The sequence below is a fragment of the Vicugna pacos genome, chromosome 9 (genome assembly GCF_048564905.1).
Source record: "Vicugna pacos chromosome 9, VicPac4, whole genome shotgun sequence".
Lineage (NCBI taxonomy): Eukaryota > Metazoa > Chordata > Mammalia > Artiodactyla > Camelidae > Vicugna > Vicugna pacos.
The window spans coordinates 22832842-22847368 of NC_132995.1; the positions used below are offsets into that span (position 1 = coordinate 22832842).

A 14527-nucleotide genomic window follows, 5' to 3' on the forward strand; every position below is an offset into this window, starting at 1 on the left:
CAGAATATTATTTTTCAATGATTCTTCTTTCCCACTCTGAAGATTGCATCCCAAGACTGATGAAGGCTAGGATGGTTTGGCTTCCCTGTACTGAGTATTCAGAGGCTCAGGGTGGAGGGGGTTAGGGAGATAATTCAGCATTATGGAACCAAACAGAGACATTAAAAGGTTCTACTCTAAACAGAAAGGAAGCAGGATGCTATAGAAATGGGAAAACCATCATTGGAAATGAAATAACGAGTTACAAGACAATAAACATGAAGATGTAAAAAAGAAAAACTATATCAAAATACAAAAAGGTGGGAAAGGGAGACGGTAGCAAGAAAAGATAGATTTTTTTCTCTTTCTTTTTCCTTTTTCTCATTATTCTTAGGATGTGTTGGAGCCTACGTGATTATCAGTCTAAAGGAAATAGATATGATAATGGGTTGATATACTTGAAAAATAGGGTAACCACAAATCGAAAGCATATAATAGAGTTGAAAAAAAAAACCCAAAAAAGAAATAAACTCTAAATGGCTTAAAGACTTAAACATTAGACAAGACGCTAAAAAACTCTCAGAAGAAAACATAGGCAAAACATTATTTGACATATATCTCAGCAGTGTTTTCCTAGGGCAATCCACCCAAGCAACAGAAAATAAAAGCCAAAATAAACAAATGGGACCTAGTTACACCTATCAGCTATTTCAAAGCAATAGAAACCATAAGCAAAATGAAAAGACAACCTATGGAATGTGAGAAAATATTTGCAAAAGATGAGACTGAACATGGCTTAACTTGTAGACTACAAAAATAGTTCATACAACTTAATAAGAAAAAAAATAAACAACCCAATCCAAAAATGGGCAGAACAACTAAACAAGCAATTCTCCAATGAAGATATACAAATGGCCAATAGGCATATGAAAAAAAGGCACAATATCGCTAATTATCTTAGAAATGCAAATCAAAACTACAATAAGTTATCATCTCACACTACTCAGAATGGCCACCATTCAAACATCCACTCACCATAGATGCTGGAGAGGCTTGGAGAAAAGGGAACCCTCCTACATTATTGCTGGGAATGTAGTTTGGTGAAGCCAATGTGGAAAACAATATGGAGATACCTCAAAAGACTAAAAAAAGACATCATTTGATCCAGCAATCCCACTCCTGGGCATATATCCAGAGGGAACCTTAATTTCAAAATATACCTGCACCCCAATGTTCACAGCAGCATTGTTTTCAATGACCAAGACATAGAAGCAACCTAAACGCCCACTGACAAATGACTGGATAAAGTTGTAGTATTTAGATATAAAAGAATATTACACAGTTGTAACAAAGAAGGAAATAATGCCATTTACAGCAACATGGATGGACTTGGAGATTATCACACTAAAGTGAAATAACTCAGACAGAGAAAGACAAGTAACATATGATACCACTTATATGTGGAATTTTTAAAAAAGATACAAATAAACTTATTTACAAAACAAAAACAGACTCACAGACTTAGGAAACAAACTTAGGAGTTTTGGATTAACAATTACAAACTACTATATGTAAAACAGACAAACAGCAAGGATTCACTGTAGAACACAGGGGAAAATGTTCAGTATCTTGCAACCTATAATGGAAAAGAACCTGAAAAAGAATAGACTATGTATATGTACAACTGAATCACTATGCTGTATATCTGAAACTAACTAAACATTGTAAATCAACCACATTTCAATTAAAAAAAAAAGATAAGCTCTAAATAGCTGTATTCAAAGAAAATCTTCAAATCTTACCTCCTACAAAAAGTAAAATGGGAAGCTTGAGCAGGACCAAATTATACTGAATGAGAGGTTACATACCTTCTCCAGCACGTGGCCCATGGTACACATACATCGTGTTTTCCTTCAGGTAAGAATGGCCCTTACTGCCCAGGGAGCGAGTCCTGCTGGGACAAGGCCTCTGTGGCAGTGGCCTCCTTGTCACCACTCCATCTCACCAGAAGGCCAGGGTTTTCAGAGGGGAGGGAACACAGAGCTCATACACTTCAGATATATTTCCTGAGAAAAACTGTGGAAAGACCAAATTCACCTGCAGTGCAGGAAACATGAGCACGGCCCCTAAGCAGACTGACAAACCCGAAGCAAGACGGCTCGATGTTCACATCGGAACCAGAACAAAAACCGTCTGGCCCCAGTTAAACGATCACCATCTCACCTGCAATGAACTGTTCGTACTCATTGTCAGGGATGTTTCTGTTGAGACTTGAGAGATCAAAAAAGTCAGACCAGGGAATCCGGACCTGGTGGATGTCCAGGCTCTGCTAATGGTAGAGGCGGCCCCAAGGGGGTATCACCAGCACCGACTCTTCCATTTTCAGCAGGGTCTTCAGGAGGAAGGCGATGTGGATACAGACGCCCCTACGGAGGCTGAAGCCCTCCGGAGGGTTGACATAACACAGAAGGTACCTGGCAGGGAGCAAAGGAGAGCGGGTCTTCAGAGCCAGGTCTCTGCACAGGAATCCCGGCTTAGATAGAACAGATACAATGGGAATCTGCACAGCACATGGCCTAGACTCAAGACACGTTCAGCAGCTTCTGGTTTGTATAGTGGAGGCACTGCCCACCGATCTCTGTGTGGCCAATTATTTCGAGTCCGGGAGCACATGCAGAAGACATCTTGGCATCTGTCTATCAACGCTAAGCACCTGACTAGTACCTGAGCACCCGTTCTCCAGGGAATCTCAAACTTCTTGGCCTAAAGACCCCTGTACACTCTTAAATACTGAGGACTTCAAAAGGCTGCTGTTTATGTGGGTTAAATCTATCAATAGTTCCTGTGTTAGAAGTTAAATAAGAACTTTAAAAAATGCTTATGAGTTCACTTAAAAATAATAACAACCTACTACATGATACCATTAATACTCTTAAGCAAAAAATAAGTATATTTTTCTAAACAAAAATCATTAATGAGAGGAATAGCAGTGATTTTAATTTCTGAGAATCTCTTTTGGACTGGTGAGAGCTTAATTCTTTCTGCCTCTACATTACCTGTTTTGTGATATCACAGACTAGGTTTTCCCTGGAAAACCCCACAGGAAACTCGGGAGTGCAAGAGTGTGCAAAAGGCAGGTGACTTCCCGGCGTTCCTACGAAAATAGTCTTGCATCTCAGGGGCCTCGGACTCACTTTGATAACTGCTGCCCTACCCTAGGCTAGACTCTCCTACACAAGAGCCAGGCAAGTGTCCTGGCTTCTTTAATGAGTTACCGCAGCAACACCCCTCCCTTCTCTGTGTTAATGTTTCCCACAACCTCCATTACTGCAGATGAGGATGTAATCCTCAACTGAGGCCTCTAATCCCAGAAGACTACCAACCTTGAAATGGAGGGCCCATCTACCATCTCTACACCCCGCACAGTCTATTTTGAGTCAAGCCCTAGATAACTGCTAATTGACACTGACCCTTGTCTTATTCCTGAGTTTTAGCGAAGGAGCCAACATCTGGATGGAACTGAAATTTCCCTGCTGATATACAAGGCTGATAAACCACCCTATTCCAACATCTGATTCTGGGGCTCTTCAAAACGCGGGTAAGGCCCCGCTTCATAAAAGACGGGTCCTCCACCTGCCCTTCCCAGGGGTTCTGGGAGGCCGCGGCCACGCAGGGCTACCCGGACTCGCGGTCCAAGCCCCAGAGCCCGAGGGGGAGGAAAGCCGGAGGCTGTGCCCTAGCCCTGTCCCCCCCGCCCCAACCCGCTCCCCGGCACCACAGCCCTCCCCGGCCGCCACACCAACCCGGATCCCACCCCGGTCCATGTACACTGGCCCCGCCAACGGCGCTGCCGTACGTTTACCGTCTGTGAGACGCCGCCCCAGAAAGGATGTCGGCCGCCGACTGATGCGGCCAGAACTAGTGGCCCGGCCAAGCAAGCCGCCATCCCCAGCAGCAAACACCGCCATGGTCCCGGGCAGCTGCACACTTCCGGAGCCCGCTGCCTGCCCCAGAAGCGCACGCCAGCCCGCGAGGAGCGCGGCGTCTTTATCCATGGCAACGCCGCGGGGCCCTCCCCTAGCGCTTGCGTCTGCGTCCTCCCGAGGCTAGACGTGCGAGAGCAGAACTTTCGGAGCCAATGGGAGCAAGGGCGCGGCCAGGACGGGGGTGGCGGGAGGCTTATGGGGCAGCTGGGTGGGGCCGGGGCGGGCGGGGCCACGCGGAGGTCCTCACTGCAGGTGGCACCGGCCGGAGGCTGGGGCAATGCTGCCAACAGTGGGCGGGGCGGCGGGGCAGCGGGGCGGGGGCACCCTCACCTGTCTGTGTGCGGGGCTCAGCCTGGGCTCCGCGGCCTCCGCTTGCACCGGAAGTGGACCCAGGCTACCGGTGGGCAAGATAGAGGACTGAGCCCAGGCAGGCACGGCTGGCCAGGTAGGGCACCTGAAGTGCAGATCCGCCAGGCCGGCTGCCGGCCTTGAATACGCGCTGCTAGGCAGTTTCCAAGAAGACGGGATCTGTCCCAAGAGGGGAGGTAGGGCAGGGTGCCAGATGCCTGGTTGGGTGCGGTCTTACAGGAGAGCCACGTTGAGAGGGTGCAGAGCAGCCCCTGTGTTGGCGGGGCTAGGAATTTGGGGTATAGGGTGGGGATGATGTGTGCCATTCCCTGTGGTCTCCCAAAGAACTCACACCCCCAAGCAAAGGACCCTGCTCCCTCCACCCTTCACTGCATCCCCTGCCTTCCCCAGCACCACCGCCCCTGCCCCCGGAGTGTCCCATGACCTCTCCCCACACCAGGCACCGTCCCTGTTACAGGTACTTATCTCCTGGTGGTTCCAGCCCAAGGGTGGGGGCTGTATCTGACCAGTTAGGATGCCTGGAGCCTTTGTATGAAACCTCAGACTATAATGCAGGCGTGCACAGAGGCCCCTCAAACAGGATTCCCTGCATTCCCTCCCCACCACGCACCCACAGCGCAGCTGCCACACCAGGCCAAGCCTGCTGGAGGACCGCTGTTCCCTCTCCACCTGTCCCTGATCAAGAGTGCACCGCCCACACTGCTGGGTATTTAGTGGGCCTTAGAAGAGCAGCTGGTATTTTCATGGACAAATATTTGCTCTTTTGGGAAGAGTTGAGTGCAAAGGGATGTAGGGTATGCCTTTTCTGTTGTCCTGGAACTGGTGACTAGGATGCAAACTTAAGTCAAAGCAGTTTTTAGAGAGAGCCGCAATATATCTTACCCAAAGATCACTGTTCCCCTACAAAGGCAACACCACCTGGCGGGTGGGGTCCTGGTCCCTCTTTCTGGAGGTTGGGCTTTGCACCCTCCAGCTGGGACAGAGCCCGAAACAGCTCTGAACACGCTCCAACAGGCTTTCCCAGCACAAACTGCCTTTATTTTGAATCTGGCTGAAGGAAGCAGCTGAGAAATCTGGGTAAATCTTCCTGGGTGTAACCATGTCTTTTGTGCTGAATGAAAGAGCGGCTCTCCACATGCTAACAGCTTAGAACTGAATGTGTGTCGAAGCCTTCATGCATGTAGCATGTTGGGAACAGCGTTTCATGGTGAGGGGAACTCTATAACTTACATGTGTATGGGGAAGCCCTCACTCCAACAGGGTTTTCCTGCACAAACTGCCTTTATTTCGAAATTGGCTCTTGCTGAGAAATCTTGGTAAGTGTTCTTAAGTGTAGCCATGCCCATTATGCAGGATGAAAGAGCGGCTCTACACTTTTTCACATCTCAGAAATGAATGTGTGTTGAAGCCGTCATTCATGTAGCGTGTTGGGAACACAGAATTTAGTGGTGAGAACTATGTAAATTACATGTCTATGATGAAGCACTCTCTCGAGCCGGGTATTCCAGGGCATACTGCCTTTATTTCGAAACTGGCTTCTCAGAAGCCTGTGGTCTCCACTGCAGGTCTGTCTCCAAACCCAGGGCCAGCATGGTAACTCTGCTCCCCCTGTCTATTCTGGAAGTTCTAGGTGTCCTCCATGGCCCTTCCACCATTATGTTTTTGGAAAACCCCGCAGATGGAATGGGCCTGAGAACAGGAGAGCTGGATGCCAGAAGCCACTGCCCAGTGTGAGGCTCCTGGGAGGGGCATCTCGTCTCCGTGGGCTCTGATCTAACCTCCCCTCTCCCCCACCCCCACCCCTCTCCTCCTGCATTTCCTGATTGATCCCTGGATAATGATCCATACCAGGAATGACCTGGGAGAGGTTTTATGAGTCTTTAAGTGGAAAAAAAAAAGAAATCTTTAGACAAGTTACTGAAAGTAACTTCCAGCTTTACCGGGAAAGACCTCATTCCAATGTTTAAGGCTAGTTGACAGGGTGTCAAATTGCTTAACCACTCACATCTGAGCAAGTGCTACCTCTCTCTCCAGCTCCCCGCAGCATCCACCTGTGGCAACTTGGCCAAAAGAAGGCAAGAAAGCTCTTTCCCCTCGCCAGCACCAGCGTGGCTTTGGAGTCAGTGGAGGCTGAGAGAAAGAGCCCCGCCCTGAGGTTTGAGGGGCCTCCAGCCACAGCCAGAGGAGCGGGGGTTTTCAGAGTGGCCCAGCAGGGAAACCAGGCAAGGCCACCTGGCCCAAGTCTTCCCTGCCCAGAGAGCCCCATGAACTGCTTTGGGCCACACTCCCCGTTTGGGCCCCCTGCAAAAAGTTACCACGGGAGCCACACCTGAGAAGGCAGAAGGACAGCCCTTTAGCCTGGGGTCCCAGCAGGTGTGTCCTGTGAGACCTGTGGCCACATAAGTTACTTGTCTCTCCAGGTCACTGAAGGGACTGTGCTGGGCATCTTGGTGGTCAGGGACATGGGAACACCTCTAAACTCTGAAGAAGGACAGAGAGACTCTTCCTGGAAGCAAGGATTCCAGGGAGACACCTTGCCCAGAACTGGGGGACTGTGTCCTGAGTAGACCCCTGGGAGGCAATGTGGGGCTGTGGGGTCCTCTTCTGAGAAGGGAGCAGGTGAGTTTTCCGGGGGTGGGGTCCTGCTTTGTCCAGACATGTCCTTGTGTAAGACTCATTTACAAACACCTCCAAGTCCACCTAGGGGTGGCCCCAGAGGTGGGGGTAGAGGAGGAGAGTGAAGGGTGCAGACTTAGGGCCCCCTGAGCCACCCAGGGAGCCAAGGGTCAGTGGGAACATCTTGGGAGTCTAGTGCAGGGGTGGAGGACGAGCACTAAGAACATGCCAAGTCATGCAATAAAGTGACCCATGACCACGAGACACAGGTGGCCGTACACCAAAAGAGGCAGATAGAAATTTAGACCCAGGATCTGAGAACCTTGAGAGGGGCTGGAGGGTCCCAGGAACCCTCAGGAACAGCTCTTCTAGGGGCACAGACATCCCAATACACACATTTCTCATGGAAGCTTTTTGGGGTGCAGAGTGAGTTACCAGGATCCTGAACTTAGTATGGAATCCCACCCCCTTGTTCATCACGGTACCTGGCAATAAATTGCTGTCATTTGTCCCTGGACATGCACAGGGGAGCTGACTGCTGTGGGGGTCACTGCAGGACTAGAATCTTCTGGTGTCTGCTCTGTGACCACAGAAACCCAGGGGGATTTCTCAACGGGAGAACCTGGAGACCATGCCTGCAAGGACCACCCTCATGGGATGGCCAAGGAGCTCGTGGTACCCAGGTCACCAAGTGACGAAGTTGTGAGGTTGCCTGGGGTATCCTGGGGGCATGTAGATTTCTGAGGTCAGCACGTGGGCCCAGCACTGCTGGATGGTCTGCACAAAGAGGGGCCTGCCCTCCTGATGATGGCTCTTAACACCTGCAGGGAAACTGCTCCCAGGGCTCCTGGAGGTCCATATTGAGAGTGACCTGCCAGCCTTGTGGGGTCACCTTCCCCTGATGCAGAAGCAGACCTCTCTCCCTTGAGGCCCAGGGGACACCTGGCTCAGGTGCCACCTGTGTGCCCTGGACACGCAGAGCCCCAGAGCTCTGGCACAGCCTGGGGTGTGGTGGTGTCCGGGCAAGAAAGGCCCTGGGAAGGGGGTCATTCAAGGGCAGAGGCCACTCTGCAGGGATGCTGGACCTGGCAGCAATGCACTGCTTCAGTACTCCCTTGGGTTGGGTCTCCAACCTGTGGGATGGAAGGGCCACTCCTTCCTGCGGTGCAGTCGGGGGAACTAGATCCATCGTCAAGGTCAGCCCTGAAAATGGAGGCTGCGCTACCTCCATTCCTGGAAAGAAAATCAGTCCCCTCCAGTCCAGGTGATTCAGAAAGTCATTCAGCAATGTTCGGGGCCTCCACTTTAGGCTTTGAATTAGAGCTGAGCGGCTTAGGAGGCCAGATCCCTGTCCGTGGCTCCAGGAGCAGGCTTTCTGCTGGGGGACAGGATCCTCACAAACACCTGTGTCTTTGTGGGACACTCCCCTCTGACAAGCTGGGAGGCAGGGCGCAGTTGTGGGAAATCGTGTTTACATGAGCAGAGGGCCACCATGTGGTGGGGGCACAGGAGACTGTGAGAATGAGTCCCACAGCCTTTCTGGAATCAAAAAACTGGCAAATGTGAAAAAGTGCATAATTTGTTTTATTGAACAGGCTGCTTATGTACGTTTGGAGGACCAGGTTCAAGGACTCAGCATCCCTCCAGGACAATAGCCTCAAGAGAAGAACAGACAGAGCAGGAGGAGATCTGGGGTTTCTCCCAGGAATGAGGTGGAACAGGGATTTCTGCAGATTTGCAAGGAGTCCCCGACCACTGAGCATGGGGTTACAGCCCCACGAGCCCCTGTCATGTTTGGCTTGGGCTCTGGTTCTGGCCTGCTCATGTATTCTTCCAGCAGAGTTCCAGAAACTCAGAGGGTGGAATTAGAGGGGCTGCGTTTGGAACCTAGTGAGGAGTTGGAGGGTCCTTTATATTGAGTCCCTTCATCCTAATCACCGTAGCTGAAGCCCAACACCCCCCAGGCCCCCATGGTTGCCGTGGAGGGAGAACAAGCCTGGCAGGCGACCTAGGGGTCCCACTACTGTGTCCTTCCCTTGTCTTCATTCCCTTTCACCCCGGAAAGTGTGATTGTCTCGTGTCATGGTGGCCTCCACAATGTCCCTCCCAGTAATCTCTCTTCTCCATCAGGTGGGGTTCCCAACCCCGCTCAGCCTTCTCTGCATGGATGCTGAAGGACCAGGCCCACCTGAAGTTCTGAGCTCGAGCAGTAAGGTGGAAACAAAGAAACCAATGGAAAAAAGAAGCAAGTGATTGTGGCAAAGCTCCCCACCACAGAGAAGCTGCCCTGAGTGGAAGGGAGAGTGTGGGCATGCCCGTTTGTTTCCTATCTCCCAGTGCTCTTAGCTTTCTTATTGCCTACCTGCATGGTTACAACAAAATGATCTGCAAAACTGAAAATATTTACTCTCTCGCTTTTACAGAAAAGGCTGGCCAGCCTCTGGTCCGGTACCAGGCAAGAGATTGGAGTTCCTTTCCAGTTTGGAAACATCTTGGCAGGCCCAGGTTTGCAAAGGTCTTTAAGAGTAGTTAACGGAGTTTTGCTTTTAAACTTTTTTACGGCTGTATATACTTGTGAGATGTGGTTGTGATGTATAATTCTGAGTCGGGATTTTCTCAAACTGTTTCTCACTTCTTATACCAGACATTCCTAAATTCCAAGTGGAACTGCATATTAAGGAAGCCATGGAATTTAGCAAAAGGATACAGATCTCATTTCCTTTTAAGCATCGATGTACCTCCATCATGGCAGTATTTGTTATGTGTTATTGATAGGGGAACTAAGTAGTAAACAGATTAATAGAAAATAGGGGATTTTAGGTACACAGGTTCATCTTTTCAACATTGTTTGTAATATTTGCAGTTTAAGATGACCATTCCTGAGAAACAGGCAGCCTCTTAGAATGAAATAGCATTTCCTCTGAACCATAATTAATTTTTATTTTGTAGACAGCAGGAAGGGTAATAACACGTCACACATTTGGGGACGTCAAAGAGAAAATGTAACTTTCTGGGAGCGCACTCCCCCGCCTCCCCCTGCCCTTTTTACTGTCCCATTCTCCCTGGAAGGCTCTTTCTTATCTTCTGCTCATGCCTCCAGTAACTCTTTCTTCCTCCTTGTTCCTCAGCTGGTAAGGTTAGTTTTCTACTTTGAACAAGCAAACAAGCCAACAGAAGAGAAATTTCACAAGCAACTCCCAGCACATCCGCTCACCTTCTGATGTCTGTGACCTCACTCTCGGTGCCCCACCACTTATTAAAAGTGGCATCGAAAGCCAGTTCCTCCAAAAGTCCCCGAGGCCCCATCCCTCCCATCTTCTCTGGGTTGTCACTCCCAAAACCATCCTCTCTTTCACTGCCTCATCTATTTTGTTCTCCTGCTAGTTGGCACCATCAGTATATAAACGTCCATCCTCTTAAACCAACAGCACTCCTTGACCCTAATTCACCCCCACCAATTGCCACCCTGTGTCTTTGCAGCAAATCTTTAAGGAGTTGTTTAAACTCACTGTCTGCATCTTCTCTTCAGCCATCCCCTTTTACACCCATTCTGGCTTTTCGCCTGATCCCTCGCTCTATGGAAACTGCCCTGTCAAGGCCATCAGTGACCCCATGTTGCTAAATATAGTGGTCAATTTTGACTCCTCATCATGCTTGGCCCCTCGGCAGCATTTGACCCAGCTCTTCCATCCCTCCTACCCCGTGTTCCTGCTTCACTCAACCTCCAGCCCATCTCTCTGTCTGTTTCTGCTTTTGGCCTGCTGGCTGGTCCTTTGCCAATGTCTCCTGTTTTTTCCAAACATATACTGTGGGTGTTCCCCAGGGTGGGTTCCTGGGCCTCTCCTCTCTCTCTCTGCTATTCCTTTGGTGGAAGCAACCCAGCCTTGGAAATTGGCATGCCATCAATTTCTCGATTTCTCCAAAATTCCCTGATTTCCCCTTTCCATCTGAGCCTTTATCCCTGAGACTCACATCACATTCTTTTCCTTTCATTCATCTTGCTTTCACATTCATACATATGTTCTACTATGAAATTACTTTTCCAAATTTTGAATCAGTACATATATATCATGTAAAATGCTCAAATATGTATTATTTCCACTAAGATGCTAATTCTACCTTAGAACATTTCTGCACTTCTGTATTTATGTGAATAAAGCGAATAGTATTTCTACAAGCCTCATAGTTAAACACTGTTAGTTTGGGGCTATTATGTAACATGAAATAATGGTACATCAACATAGTCGTTTTTCATTTATTTTTATGTAACACCGAGATGAGGTTTTTGCCCTGAAGACTGGTTTTATTGAAATTTTACCTACGTTACGGACAGTCAGTTTATGTGAAAGCCCTCATTTCTCCCCTTTTTGATATATGCTCCATTTGGCTATATATAACATATAAATTGGCATGAAACAAAATTCCCAAATCATTCACGTAATACAATTAATATGTTTAATTATATTTTTTAAATGTTAAAAAGAAAAAGAAAACAGATTCCTCTACCTATTAGGCACTTCTGTGGCAATATGTAACACACCCCTTAACCATGACATTGAAGAACTGAGCTGATACCAGCCCCTTTCCACCTGCTCAGCCCCACCTTTTCCCATCCCCTTTCCCATCCAGAGAGGACATCCCTCCCATTGTCCAGGCCCAGATGTTGGAACCATGTCCTTTCTCTCTCTTTCTTTTACACTCACAGACAGCAAATCCAGCTTGTTAGAAAATTCTGGATATTCTGTCTTAATTAAATACCTGCTCTCTACTCCCCGCCCTCCTAAGAGCCACCTTCAGCCTTTCCTGGATACCAATAGCCTTCTGTTTCCATCTTTGCTTTCCTACAATCTCTCATCCACACAGAGTCAGAGGGAGCCTGTAAAAACATACATTGGGGGTGGTGGGTGTTGCTCAGTGGTAGGGCGCATGCTTAGCATGCTTGAGATCCTGGGTTCAATCACCAGCACATTCATTAAAATAAATAAATTACTTCCCCCCAAAAAACACAAACACAAAAGCATAAGTTGGACTACATCACCCCTCCCCTCAAAACTCACTAAACGTGTCACCATGTCATTAGGAGCCAAAGTCGTCACAAAGGCCTCAGGACCCGGCGTGCTCTGCCTCTCTGCCCACACTCTCCCCCTCACTCTGGGGGCCTCTGGCTCCGGCTCTTCCTTCTTCCTCCGGATCTATTCTGCTTCAAGTTCATTACTCCGTGAGATCTGCCAGGATTGCCTTATTCTCTCCTGCCTGCCTCCCACCCCACCGCCATCACCCGAGTTTGCTCATATCACTCTTTTTTAAAAATTTATCCAAACTCTTGCTACCCCAACATGCTGCCTGTTTCCTCTGCTAAAACTCTGAGCCCCCAGTGATGGGGAGTCATGTCTATTTTGTTGACTGATAAAGCCCGAGAGCCTTGGGAACGGTCTAGTTAGGAGATTCCCGTATGTAGTAGGAGCTTATACACATTTGCTGAATGAATGTAGATGCCCTGGTCCAATCCGATGGAGCACTTCTGTGACGTGCTCAAAGAATAACTCTCCTTTCCACCTGAGAGGGGGTGACAACTTCCCTGGTGATTAAAGGCAAGAATTTTTTGCTTTATGCTGTTAACCTTAGGCGGGGAGACTGGGGGATCTTCATATATATTTTTAAATTTGGTTCACTCTGCAGTTGGTCTTTGGTCTCTGTATAATTTTGAGAAACTCTTTATGAGTGATCATTCTTTGATCAGATTGAACAGGTTCCAGGGGGAAGGACCAAGCCTGTCCCATCAGCCATTCTATGTGTCTTGTCCTGGGACCCAGTGGATGCTCAGCATGTAAGTGAACCGACAGGAGTGAGTGAAGAGATGGGAGCATCTCATTATTGTGGCGGATCTCTGTCCAATGCCTTGAGATTTGGGGAAGGGTTTACGAGTGCAGAAGGGAGAGGTCAGGTCCTCTGTGCTTTTCCTGAGTGCCCTGGCCTTACCCATTCCCCCAGCCCCCTCTGGGCAGCCAAGCCAAGGAGCTGGGTCACCAGGGGTTGTGCTGATCAATAATCCACCTTCACCCCAATTCCGGGGGTAGGTACACATGGTTGTAGACACTGGAGTCAGGTCCTTGGAGGAATTCCTCACCGAACTATGTTTTGGACCTTTTATTTTTCTCTAGAACCTCCAGCTGAAGAAGATTGTTTTAGACACATGAAAGTTGAGGACACCTTCTGTCCCCTCGCAACCCAGGTGGGGCTGGGAGTCTGCTGTTTCTATAGCCGGTGGGCTCGTGTTGATTTGGGCATCCCTGTGCCTGAATTCCTGCAGTACACTCGGTGGAAAGGTTGGGGGTGCCTGGCAGGGAGGGAAGCGGGTTGGGAGACTGTACAGCTGGGCTGATGTTAACCTGGGGTGAGCGGGAGCTTGCTGATGCATGGCATCTCGGGGCAGGGAACTCTCCACACTCAAGAGGGGTTCCCACTCCCGCAGGGTCCCTTTGATCAGGGTGCTGGGCTGTCAGGGGACCACAGGGGTCCCAGTGAGGATTAGGGTGCCTTCAGGCAATGGGAAGTGTGGGGTCCAGTGGCAATTGAATTAACTGTGCACCCAAACCCAGCCCCCACCTCTTTCAGCCTGTTTCCTAATCTGCAAAACTGGAATGTTATTAAACATCTCACGGGGTCATTGATGGGCTGGGACAGACTAGACAGTCAGGAGCTGGAATTCCTCTGTCCCCTGATTGTTTGCCTTCTTTCTGACTATTTGCTCTCACAAGCTCAGTCTCTCTGTCTCTCGCTCTTTCACTTCTAAGTGTCTCTCATGCTCTGGTTTCATTTGATTTCCAACCACCGCCCCTCCCCTCCGCCAAACTCCAGATGAGTGAACTTGATTTCTATGTGTCAGTTCCAAATTCCCAGGAAAGATGCTCTGTCACCCTCTGGATCTGCTGTCCAACCCATGAGTTGTGGCCAGAGGAGCGAGTCCTTCTGGGACCAGCAGAGGGTCTCTGCCGAGCCCCCAGCCACCACTGTGGGAGCACATAGCTCTCCGTGGAGGAAGTACTGGCTGTGACCTTGTGTCACTAAGTGTGAATTTATGTCTTCTCTTGAACCACCTTCATCCTCCTAAACAAAGATGAAAATTAAACACTCCCGGGATTTGTGTCATGGAACACTCAGGGTGGGGGCTAATGGGGCTGGAATTTCTGCTGTATTTAAGGGGCTACACTGAATCCCCAACGAGAGCCTACAAAGGGAACAGCACCGGCCCCACCCGGCACTTTGGGCGCTGAGTCTGCATGACGGTGAGCCAGGCTTCTGACCACAGCTCAGGGGTCTGGTCTGACCAATTAGCCTTTGAAACCAACCAGCTTTGGATTCCTCAATCCCACCATGAGGTTTTACCTGAACCATCAGCTTCTGTATCTCTGAAGACAGATGCTGAGGACCCTTCACGTAAGCCGTTCGCACAGCCCTGTTCAGGCCTTTGTGCTGCACGGTCTGCCCGGCGAGCTGACCGAGGTTGGTATTTTACTGATGTTAGAAGTAGTCTGGTTTCCCGATGTACTGTTTCACTGAACAAGCAACAGAAGCCA

The 14527-nt window shown here is 49.2% G+C and overlaps 1 long non-coding RNA gene across 1 annotated transcript; it reads left to right on the forward strand.

Annotated features, from left to right (window-relative positions):
• The first annotated feature begins 5924 nt into the window (after positions 1-5924).
• LOC140698402 (uncharacterized) lies at positions 5925-13272 on the forward strand. Its single transcript, XR_012076186.1, has 8 exons — positions 5925-6064; positions 6369-6489; positions 6755-6953; positions 8546-8662; positions 9081-9255; positions 9374-9455; positions 12691-12777; positions 13112-13272. It is a non-coding gene; the product is annotated as an uncharacterized lncRNA (long non-coding RNA).
• Positions 13273-14527: the final 1255 nt, after the last annotated feature.